Source organism: Taeniopygia guttata, chromosome 6 (assembly GCF_048771995.1).
Source record: "Taeniopygia guttata chromosome 6, bTaeGut7.mat, whole genome shotgun sequence".
Lineage (NCBI taxonomy): Eukaryota > Metazoa > Chordata > Aves > Passeriformes > Estrildidae > Taeniopygia > Taeniopygia guttata.
Genome location: NC_133031.1, coordinates 9,167,571 through 9,180,696, shown reverse-complemented (window position 1 = coordinate 9,180,696; position 13,126 = coordinate 9,167,571).

The following is a 13,126-nucleotide window of genomic DNA, read 5'->3' as shown; positions in this document are numbered from 1 at the left end:
TCACTGGGCAATATGTACCTGTAGGTCTTGCAAGTATCTGACAAAAGCTGAAATATCCAAGTATCAAGTTTGGTGCTCTCTTGTTTTCTTGCAAGGAAACATCATGTATTTTTCCCCTCTGACAGCAGTAAAAAGATGAGGCAAGAAAGAATGTCATGTTATTTTTACTAAAATTTTCTTGCCCTAGAGTTTATGCCATAAATGTACCTACTGCCCTATCACTAAAGTTTTTCTTGCTGACAAAAGTTTCCATAACAGCCATAGGATTCATAGGGGAAGTGTATGGTCTGAATGCCAGCAGCCCCCAAAGAGATGCTGAAAGGCCAAATCACCTCCTTCACCTACTGGCTCAGAAACAGAACCTGAGCTGCAGGAGGAATGCTGGAACAGTGGAGAAGCTCTGGGGTGTCAAAGGATGGCAGATGTGTGAGGGATACAGACTGAAAGGCTGAAAGCTGCTGGCAGTGCCCAGGAACAATCTCCTTTGCACAGGAGGGGTCCCAAGGGGCTCTGCAGTGCACCAAGGGGACAGACCTGAGCTGCTCCAGACCACCCCACCCTCGAGAGCAGGAAAAGTGCCTGGAGGCACAGGGACAGTCACCAGGGCAGCTGCAGGCTGGAGAGGGCCCCAGTCCAGACATTCACCATCTCTTGGGTGCCTGCAGCTCCAGCCCTTTGGTTCTCTGGCAGGAGCTTTCCCACAGTGCTGGTTTGTGACAGCTGTGTCACATCAGCCACCTCAGAAAAGCACTGACTTGCCATAAGGACCCCCTGCCACACTCAACCCCCCGCCACCTCAGCTTGGGAAAGGGAAAAGAACTCAGCAACACACAAATTAATTTGACAGTAACCTTGAGAGAGTTTGGGGAATTCTCTGGCTTGCCTAATGGCTACAGAGGGACTTTTTGCATTGGGATTTCATATAATCTAACTGTTTGCTATTTAAACAAAAAATAATCTTTCAGAGCCTGCAGCTACCTCCGACCGAGTCCCCCTGCAATTATAAAAGTGATTGTGTTTAAATAGCTGGCTTTCTCCTTCACTGCTCTGCTTCTCCCCACTCTGGTGAGTTCTACAGGGAAATCAGCCTCTGGACATCATGGGTAGATGCTCCAGGCATTATTGGATTGCCCAAACCCCAGTATCTCAGCCCCACTGCTAGTGCTAGTCAGGGCAGAAGAGAACTGAGCTGTTGTAAAGGGCAGTTGTTTAGACACCTCTGAGAATCTTTGTGCACACTGGAAAAGTCTCTCCACATTAACACTCATAACTAGGAGTCACTTAACCTTTGACTGTATAACACAGTCAAATTCCATGATATATTGGGTTGCCACTGTAGAAATAATTAAGGAAGACAATGCAGGAAATAATTTACACTGGCATGTCTGCAATCCCAAATTCTCAGTGTGTTCTACAACTGCTAATGAAAAGTAGGCAAAAGAGAAGGGGTTATGTGATTAATGTTACAGTTCTTCCCAGTGGAAAAATGTCATAGAGGGCGGGCAACACCATTCAAACCTATCAGGAGAAGGGAGAAGGGAGAATGCTTGGGGCAACAGAATGCACCTCTCCCCTTGCTTGGTTTCATTTTTAAAAGGTGTGGGGCTGTTATAATTTCATTCAAGCTTGCAAAGTTGACTGTCCTTATACAAAGAGCAATTATATACACACCTTAAGCACGAAGCAGCACAATAATTAAATGAGTAATTACCTTCCCACTTTTAAGCTGTCATGCAATTAAACTTAATTAAACATTCTCTATACTTCACTAATCTTATACAAACAGAAGAAGGTAAGAAGGGTGTGGCAAAGAAAGGGCATTTGGCAGAAGGTTGAGCTTATTATTCTGTCTATAATAAAAAATAACACTCTAGTCAGCTCTAGGTTCTTATGTCATTGCCTTACTCCTGGCCAGAAGATAACCTGGTCTGAGCTGCATGAGCAATACACCGAGACAATTCCACACTGTTTAATTTTGGGTGGCATTCTTCTACATAACATTGCAAAATGCTCTTCAAAAGAAACAAGTCTGAGGAAAGGGAAATGCTGGCATTTTAGAGCAGGAGTAAAGAATTCTGTACAGAAAAGCTGGTCCAAATGTAAAACAAAATACTTAACGCAGACACAAGTCCAAGGTTTCTCTTTGCCCCAGCAGAGAAACTATTGTAGACACACAATAGAGGAAGGGCCAAGAAAAGACATAGGAATTTTGTTGACAAGGAGACAAGACAGCTGTGGTGCAAGAACAGTTGTGAACTTGCCCCTGTCCTGGTCTGAAATACAAATAAGCTTTGCAGAAGCACAGACCACATATTTCTGCTAATTATTTATTCATTCCCAGAACGCTGTATCACATCTACTGTCTCTAGCTGCATGTTATTATGTTAAATGACAAAACTAAGACAAAAAATTCATTCTCTCAAGTAGCAATGATTCTGTCTTCCAAACAACAGAAATCTCCCCTCTCCTGAATTTACAGCGTGCAGGGAGCAAGGCACAGGCAGCACAGGGTTGTGTTTAATGCTGGGGAAGCTGCCCCAGGGATGTGTTTAACTGTGGGGGGTGATTGTCTCTTGCTGATGGGGCTAAAAATACAGTGGGATTTGTTATTTGCTGGATTTCAAGGAGCACTGTGATTTATATCAGCCGAATTTGTAATATCACTGAAATACAGAATGAACAACCTGCTCACACCAGACTCAGCATCAGACCTCACTCTCCACACTGCGGGTTCCCTCAGGATTGCTCAGAAGGCACAAGCAGGCTTCATTAAAGATATATTATTTTTTTCAATTGGGCTTTCACATTACTTCTCTGAAAGGCACAAGAACTCAAAATTAGAAGCAAAAAAATATAGAAAAAGTAAGTACAGGAGGAATCTTGAGCTCCTCTAGGTGCAATTTTCCCCTCAATGAAAGGTGCTCTGAGGTCAGGTCAGCAGCTGAGCTTGCTCTCAGGACAACCTATTTCAACATTTCACCACCTGATGATCAATTTTTCTTTCCTAATAACTAATGAGAATTTCCCTTGCTGTGATTTTTTCCCCATGCCTTTCATCCTTTCCTTAAACACCTCCAGGAAGATGTTGGCTCTGTCCTTTGTACACTCTCCCTGCCATTACACTGCAAAATAACTTTTCATAACTGAGCCCACAGCAAGGCAGACTGAAAGAACCCCCAGTGCCACTTCCATCTTTACAGTGAGAATGCCATCCTGCCACCTTCATCTTGGCTCTAATGTTTCTCTTTTCCACTGCACATATAGGCAAGGTCTGGTCCTTTTGACAGCTCAGACAACCTCAGGTCTTCGGGTTTAACCAGTAGAGCTACAGCTCTACATGTTATATTTTTTATATATATATATATATATATATATATATATATATATATATATATTTGTGTGTGTGTATACATGTTATATATATATATGTGTGTGTATATATATGCATATATGTTAAGTATATATGTATGTGTATATATATATATAGGTATAAATGACCCACCTCACATTGTAACTTCATAATTAATAACTGCTCTAAACATTGAGAAAATGGGCAGATATGGATATGCCCTGCTGGAAACAGCCTCCCTGCCACTTTAGCAAGTAGAAAAACAGAGCAATAGTAACCCCCTCTAGCTTCACTCTGGTGCAGCAACCAGATTATTAGCTGCTCTCACAATCTTAACTACTGCAACCATAAATATGGAACTGAAAATAAGAAAGAAAAAGAAAACCAGTTGGCTCAGGGACTACTTCTTGGCAATCAACATTCTGAATAACCAAAAAATTTTGGTCTGTAGGAGGTAGTCAAGTCTCACTGTCCAGCTTCCTTTAAGCTCTGATGTTCATATTGGTGCCTCATTTAAAAGTGTTCGTTTCCATCGCTGCTGGAGCTCAGCTCCACTCTCTTTCCCCAAAAGAGATGGAAAAGGGAACAGACTGAGGCAGACTTTGACTACACTTTCACTTACCAGGCAGTTCTTAACCTTGCCTCTCTGAAGTCTCCTCTAAACTGATTTACAAAGATCCAGGGGTACAGAAAATGGAGCAAAACCTGTACAATTACTCAGACACTAACAGAACTCAGTAAGGAGAAAAAGTTTCACAGATCTCTTTTTTTCCTATATTTTTTTTTTACACTTGGTAAATTGGTATAGGGAAGAATTCTTTCTTTGCAAGTCAATGCAACTGGATCATGAACTTTCTTACTACAAACCCAGCTCAGGATATTAGGACAGAAAAGCACAAACCCAAAAATATTTCAGAATAAAACCCAGGGAGATTTACCTTTTACCTTTCCTAAACACGAATCCAGAATTGTTTAGTTGGACAAAGTGTTGTTTCTGTGGAGAAAAAAAAATGACCCCTTACTCGAGGAAGTGCTCACTGCCAAAACAAGGACAGGCAAGTGTCTAAAACACTTGCCTGTCAGTCCTAGCACAGGTCAAGATGTGCCCTAAACCTTCATGCAAAGCATGAGACAAGGCTGTAGAAGCTGTTTCATACTTCCCAGAAACAGAGAGCTCTGGTTTGTATACTGCACTAACTCCCCCAAAGTGCTTTCCTGAACAATATGTCAGGCTGTAGGAGATAGTTTCAGACACGCTGAGGGTCACTCCCTACCACACATTGCACCTGAACCTTCACTCCACAAGCCCAGCTCTTCTGGGCACTCCCTCCAACCCTCCAGATGTAGCTCTGGGGGCAGATTTCCCATCTCTTTTGGCAGTGCCTCCCGCAGAGTGCCATTACCAGAGCTGTGAAAGCAGCTTTAAGCTCCTGCACAAAGCTCTCCAGCAAACTGGGAACTCTCAGGATCTGAGGTATTGATGATCCCGAGATTGCAGAAGCCATAATTCGTCTGTGCTGGTTTCAAGGTTGTTTATTCTGTTTAACATGTTCTGCTGCCCTGCCGCAGCTCTGTCCTGCAGGGCAGCGTGTGGGGCTCTGCCCTCAGTGGGATGTTACAAACATTAAATACCAGAAACTACCTGTGCTGGATTTACAATAACGTGCCAATATCTGTCACCTACGTTGATCAGTGTGTCCCCAGCCTAAACCAACAGAAAAATGCCAACACTACAGTGAAACATGGAGGGCATGAAGAAGGAGAAAAAGGACAAGACACACCCAATTCCTCCATCTTGTCCCCTTTGAACTCCTAATCTAAAAACCTAAAATTTTACTTTTGCACCCGTGCTACACTTAATTATTACTCATATCAAACACTCAGAGCTTGTAATTCATCCTGTAAGATTGAAAACTCTTTTCCATGGACAGAGATCACAGACAGTGTCTCTGGGGGCTCTGTCCAGGGGGGTTCCTGACCCCTGCCAGGGTCCCAGACCTTCCAGAGCAGCCAGAGGGAAGCCCTGCATTCCCACAGGGAATGCCCTGCAGAGCTCCTCACCAGGATCATCAGCCTACAGCAGGAGTCAGAAAGCAACCTCAGGCACAGAGCAGCTTCACAGCCTCACAAAGCACCTCACCAAGCACAGAGGCCATTGCTGGATGTGTGTTAGACACACACGTGCCCGTGCCAGCTGAAAGGGCTTCAAGGAAGGCACAACAAAAAAAACTGCTGGAGGCATTCAAGGCAGCTCAAGGCAAGGAGAAATAATACTCTTAGAAGATTCCAACAAAAAGCTGTGGACAAGCAGAACTCCCTTGTGCATCCTGTGGCTGCTGGGATGTTAAGTGACTGTTCTCTCCACCCTCTGGAGGAGTGTGGGCGTCTGTGGACAATGAGTGGTCATTAACATCAATTAATTAACTTGGAATTAAGGATGTTGTTCATCACAGCAGCATAAATGCTACAGACTGAGAGATGTTGTGCATTAGGCAGCAATTTCACTGATCAGAAAGACAGGTTTAAAGTGCAAACCACTGTCCATGACAGGACTGGCACAGGTGATAAATCAGCATGTGGACCCAGGCCTCATGCAGCCAAACACATTCATTAGTGACCCAGGCCCAGTTCATAACCACTTAAGGAAGGAATCGAAAGGTGGCAAGTTTGGTGTATCACAGTCCTAATCCTCTAAGGCAGCTAATCCACAGTTAGGATTTAAATTCAGGGGAATGGCCCAAAATGCTGTTAAGGCTTCTATTCAATTTGCAGCTTTTCACAGTCTAAAACTAATCCATGAGCCTGGGTGCCTGAGCATAATTTGGTCAGTTTAGTTTGCAGAAACAAAACTCAGGGGAAATAAGGAGCACTGGCTGAGGGCTGGTGAAAGGAAAAGGGAGAGCAGAGCCATGCACCTGAAGCCATTTCAGCCATGGGTCTGACAGTGCTGTCAGCCCTGAGACACAGTTCAGCCATGCCAACAGTGGCAGAAGCCAAAAGCACAGAAACAGCTACTTCCCAGACTGGAGAATAACCAATTTATGCCATAGTCAGTATGTTGAACCAAATCCAAGACTAAAAGCAGAGGCAAATGGGAAGCATATGTAGCAGCTCACACAGAGTGAGGCACACCCAGTTGTTGCACAGGGTGATACAGTGAGTGGCAGAGCTGTAAAGTCCTCTTGTTTGGTTTTATGCTCAGCTCTGAGTCCCTCAGGGTGAATAGCAATTTCTTCCTGTGAATGAAAGAGCATATCATCATCTTGCTGTTAATGGGTGATTAATTGAATACTGAAAATTAACATTTCTCCTTTTGCCCCTTTAACCTTGTTCAGTCATATTACTTTGACACAATATTAAATCTCTATCTTATCTGTACCCACCATTAAGCTTGTAAAAGCTAAATCCAGCAGCAATACATTTTTTCTTTTAAGAAATGTGCATGATTGAAAGGCTAAAGAAAGCTGCTATCTCCTGTCTTATCATTCTTTATGAAAGTTCTCTTTATGATTTGAAAATGGCAAGAAATATGCAATGAAATCCAGTGATAAAATATCTGAAAGTGTATGAAATACTGGTAGTAACTAAAGTGCTTCAGCATCCTCCTCCTTTAAATATCCCCATCTATGAGGGGATATATCATCTTACTTCCACTGAATTCTGTGAAGTGCATGAACAGAACAAATTGTATACACATAAAAATAAAACCAAATAAGATGGAATAAGATTCTAGCACTTCTTTCTCTTCCAGAACTGAGAATAATAACAAAATCAAAGACTTCACTGGAAGTACCCAAGTATTCAAAATCCAAATATGGAATGGAATAGCTTTAGGGGACAGGATGGTCACACAGTGTCAATCACAAGATTTGACCTGCCAATACAGAACTGACCACTGATGACTCCTACACAAACGGAAAAGATTCATAATCAGTCAGAGGGAGAATCCTTTAAACATTTACTAGCACTTTTCAGGCTGCTTTTATTACCTTACATTGATAAGTACACTTCACACAGGCTTGAATTAGTTATACTGCAATTAAGATGCCAAAAGCAGCCTCCGAAATGGGCATCTATTAACTCTTTCAATAGCCTAATTAGGACTGCAAAACAAGGAATACATCACAAGGCAACACACATTTCAGCCAGTTAAAAGCAGTAGCTGGCTGAAATTGAGATAAAATTACTACTTGTAAAAACCTTGGAGGGAAATTCCATGGGAAGAGTAGAATGTAAAGGCAATTCTTAAAAAAAAGAAAACACTTAGAAAATTGAAAAACTTAAGGACATAAATTCTTCACTAAAGTCATCTGTCTTACTTGACCCTTTCACGTAAATTCCTACAGGATTTATTCAAGTGCTTCTGCAATCAAGTCACTCCATGCTAATAAGGTACAGATTCAGCCTGTTAATATTCTTCTCCTAGTAAAGTTGTTTTCCAGCTTATACTACTAAAACAACCTCTCTGCCATTCATCCAGCAGCTGAGATGTCTCCAGTTCACCTCATACTTGGTTAAGACTCTTTTCAACCAGAAAATAACTGAAAATAAGTCCATATTCGGTTGTTTTTCAAAAGGTGGTACCTGCTAGGACCACACCCACTGGGCAAACTTGTGTCGTGCGTTCTCTTCCCGCAACAGGGTGAGGATGGTCCTTTGAGCAGCACCTGACTGATGGCCCTGCTAATAAATCAGTGTCACACAGGATTAAGGAAGGGCTCAGCAGAGGCAGCTTGTGCACTAAACACTGTCACCACTGCTCCTGCAGGTACAGGGACAGCCTCGGAACACCACACACCTGCGATGTAACTGCCTTTGACCTTTTCAGGGTTTCAAGTTCAGGATTTAACTGCTTAGCTCCATTAGAAACAGCAGGAAGTGAGCAGTTAAAACCCCTAGAAAGGCTTTAAAAGCTACCAGCTAAATGCTCAGGTGTCTCTGCGATTCAGCAGCTGCAGGAGGGAGGGCAGGCTGAGGAATTACTGTAGGAAGGGGACAGGGGGAATATATGAGCTAAGTTTGGCTGTTGTAAAACCAGCAGCTCTAAAAAGACATTGAGGAAGAGTCTGGCAGCTCTCCCTTCATGCCTCATTACACAGGGCACTGCTCTTCTGCAGGGCTTCCCAGATGTGGGAAAAGTTACTGAGGCTTCCAAAGCAGCAGTTTATTCTGCTCTTCCCAGGCAGTTTGATTTGGGCTTTTTGCAGTCTGGCTTGGGCTTTTTGCCCACTGCACCCTGCAATTTGACACTGAGGCTGTAAAAGTGCCCAAGCAGCTTCCAGGGCAGGGTGGCTCCTCCAGGCAGCTCTGGCAGGAAAGCAGCAGCTGGAATGCATGTCCTGGCTAAGGCCATCCTGTGAGCTGGGTCTCAGGGCCACGTAGAGCAAGGAGGATGCCTTCCAATGTCACACTTCTTAAATCCCAGAGAGGTGCCATGCCGTGTCAGTGGGGTAATTATCTCAGATAGACAAGTCTATCCACTCCCATACAGTATCTACACTCCTCCTGCTGCCTTGGAGCCTGATTTGTCTCTGGCCAATACAGCTCAATTATTTTCTTAACCTATTTGTAAATCAATTCTCCTGATTGATGCAGAATTCTGGATGCTGGGAACAACGTTGTAAAATTTACACTGAAGTACAAATTCAGGTTATTGTTGCAGCAGCAGCTTCCTGGAAAGATAACAGCAGAAACCCCACCGTGGCCATTCCTGCTGAGAGGGTTGGTTACTCTCTCAGTTGTTCAAGGACTACTGAGAAGGCCAGGAATGATTCCCAACACAGGAGCCATTTAAGCCTGCAAGCTGTGGCTCCTACAGATATGTAGAATTTGTGTCTGTTGCAAAAAAAGGAAGAAAACCACCAAATATGAAAAATTAGGCATAATTTTCATGGCTATTTTACAGCTTTTGGGTGTTTTTTTACAGTGATTTCTAAAAACCCTTGGCTCAGGGTCACATACATGTACCCCTTTGAGAACACAAATGGATTTTATTTAAATTACTATTTTAGTAGCTTTTCTCATTGCTAAAGGAAATATACATGCGTTTAAATCAAGGATTCTCCCCCACACACACACAATCTATATGTTCTTAAATCACTAGAGTGGCAGTCTCAGATACTTACAGGTAAAATGAAATATGTGGGATAGTTAAAATCCTTAATGAGTTGAGGTCTTCCCCCCTGGTATGCCAAGGCTCACTGGCTATTCACAGGGCCAGGTACAGCTGTGACCCATGAAAGCTGTAAAAGAAAATCAGCTACTTGGCTGAGTAAATCTTCACCATCAGAACAGAGCTCAAATTGACAGGTTCCAGTTGATTTCCCTCCCCAGTCCCCATTAATTACAAGCTCTTTTAATTACTACATGTATGTGAGGGGTGGAAACAACAAGATTTAATTACCAGGCTCCCACCAAGAGTGACCCAGCTTGGGCACTGCAGCAGGAGCTCTCCCAAAATGCTGTTCAATGACATGGCAGGTCTCCAGCACGGCAGCATCATCCTCTGGCATTCAACCCAGGAATGCAGCTGCTGCTGGAAGCAGAGAGATCTCTTTTCTGCCTGTTCCTCTCCTGTTCAGGTAAGGGGGTGGTACAGCTGGTCACCCCGCAGCTGGAACACTGCTGATGGCAAGGAAAATCCTTGCACCTTTCCAGATGGGCGACGTCCATATTGATACTCTCTCCCCCACTTCTCAGACTCTTTTCTCCCAACTCTCCAAAAGGTAGGGTAGGAAGTTCAAATGTTCTGGGAGTATGCTTTTCCCCTCCTGAAACACGCCTATGGCTGGTGTCTGAAGTGGATTTGGGCAAGATCAGAGACTCTGCTGGAGATGAGCACCCTGGAAGTAGTTCTACTTGTGAGGAGGGCAGACAGGAACCCACACATCCCCAGCCATTTCACTGCAGGGCATCATGCCCAGAGCCCTGAAGAAACATGAATAGCCCTGGTGAGCCCCCCTGCCCTGACTCCAAACAACCTGTAAGTATTAAACAGTGGAGGAGAGGGACCATCTCAGTCCACATCAAACATAGCAGAGTCCAGAAACAATGCAGTGCTATTTTCACCTTTAGAGCATGCACATGCATGACCAGTCAGCAGTAAGGACCCCCAAACAACAGGCAGGATGGATTGAAACAGGGACCCAGCACTGCTCAGCCTCTCTGAACAGTGCCTCCAGTCCAGCTGAGGTTGTGTTGAGAAAACTCTGCTGTGCAAGAGCTCAAAGTGAGCTTCAGGTAGCACTTTATGGGTTCCAAACTGCAGCATGATAAACAGCGTGTACAGAAGCCACCACAGACTACCAGGAAGGATATTAAGAGCTTCTGGTAAAGAACTTCAGCAAACACTTAGTCAGCTTGAATTTATGATCTGATCCTTCAATTCTTGGCTCCAGAAGTGACTCACCCTTGGCTCCTTCATACAATTTGCTCGTTCCTGAGTATGGTTTCTGGAAAAGAGAGACAGGAACTCAGCTGAGCACCAGCTCAAAACTTTCAGTTGCTGCTTTACTTAACTGTTTTCTATTAATTAATTCTTTAAAAAAGAAGAAAAAAAAAAAGTGTTGGCTTCCTGCATAAGCACAGAGAAGAACAAGCAATAAATGCTGATAAAATAATAATTTAGAGCTGTGAACTCAAATCAATAAATGAATTGGAGATTGTTCAGTCACCACCTCCCAGAGCTGAGGAGATTTAAAAACCAATTAAAAACTACACATCTACCTCCAAATCAGTCAAATGGAAAGTGAAGGGCTATTATAGGGCAATGACTGTCAAGAGAAAGTAGATCTTGCTGGACCACCTTTTATGGCTGATCATATAGCAATTAACTTACAAATAAAGTAGCCCAATATCACTACATTAAAAACCAGTGGTTCCAGTTTTTGAAAGCAACACACTCTTATTGATCAGCTCAGAACAGTTTGCATTTTATTCATGAAACCGTGCCTCAGGTTGCCAAGAACAGAGCTGCTCCTTAATTAATAGTAATGAGCACCAGCTCAGAAGCCTCACACTTCCCAGACCCCAAAGGGGCAGCAGCTGAAGCAGGAGTCTCAGTGGCAGTTTTTATCCAGCCAGAAGAAGCACAGAGATCAGTAGGAGACTGTGTTTACAAAAGATGCATTAATCATCTTTGATATCCTTTCATAACGTCTCTAGCACTGCCAAAAAAAATAACATCTTTTTGGGCTTTAGCAAAGCACCACAGCTCATGAACCTGCCTGAAAGTGGCTGCATCCCTAATTTTCACAGTCACAACTCATTAATAAGCTACCAGAGAGCAGTGAGAAAGCTCCTTGTACCTAAGAAATAAAATGCAGTTGTTTTTCTGTGGCAGAACCTTCTGGAAAAGAGGACAAAACTGTGGCCATTCATGACTCATTAACATGATGCAAAAGCATTTACACACAAATACAGACAGCAAGTCCACTGCTCATGTTAGGCAGAAATCATTCCACTTTGGTTTAGGACACCCAGCATCAGCTATTTGCATAGAGCACATCACTTGCCTGCTGAATTAAATCCACTAAAGCACAAGTGGTGATGGCAGGTCAGAATTTTGTCTCCAGCTTCATCCTCAGGAGTACACCAGCTAAACTCCAGGTCTGCCACTGAGTCTGACATTCAGCAGGCTGCTTGGCTCAAAGTGCTGGTACCCAAAGAGGGAAAAGGAACATCCTGTAGTCAGGGCACTCACATCAGTGAGCTCCTTCAGAGCCCATAAGGTGCTGTTCAGCTGGCAGTGAGACAAATGGAAATGTCACCTGAATGACTGATGCTGTGCAAAATAAACAGAGACTGAACTGGCTTGCATGGTGCACCTGAGGCACCAAGACAAAAAAAGGCAAACAATTTCCTTTTTTAAAACTGAGCAACTCTTTTCTTCAATTCCCCTATTTAGAAAGGAAAGGTAACAGCCATTACAAGGTGCCAAGAAACCCTCTGTACCTTTCAAACCCCTCATGAATCACACCCACAAACAGTAACACACATTGCTAATCCTTGCCATGAATCTGATCCAACACCAGCTGCTCCAGTTGCAACCTTTTAGCTAAAAACCTCTGCACAGAACACCAGGCACCTCAAAACCACAGCATCTCTTCCAGAAACTTCCCCAGCATCTGGTTATTCACAGCCTTGTCTGCAGTGCAGTGCAGGGAGTTCTCCCACTCTCCCATGCACTGGAGAATCCTGGCTCCTGCCCCTGGGGGTGTCCTGTGTCACACACATGAAATGGGCAAAGAAGAGGGAGTTGGAGCCTGTCACCCACTAGTATGATGCCTAGCAATGGCAATTCCCCTTCTAGAAACCTCCAGAGATGTGGATCTTTGCAGCAGAATAATGCTGCCTTCACCTGGCTGCAATGTGCAATTTCCTCCTGGTCTAACACACTCCCAGTGCTCACAGAAATCTCAGGGCTGCCTTCAGCAAAGCCACAGCCTCTGCAAAGCATCAGCCCCCGGATCACAAAACATGCCAGAGAAACACAAAATTAAGAGAGATCCTAGGCTGAGGGAGTGAGTTTCCTTAATCCTTGGCACTGATACTGCTGGCCACATTGAGCCCTGAGATCCATCAGGTCAGCCATGACAAGTGGTCACTGTGGTCACCAGAGAGCCAAGGCACCAGTGTGCATCCAGCCCGAACTTTACAACTGCTGAACAGGCAGGTACCAAAGTCTGCAGCACATCCAGCACTGGGTAAGTGGCCAGAGATTCCCCTGTACCTTCCACCATGGCAGGAAGGCACCTTAGCATTGTGCAGCTAAAAACC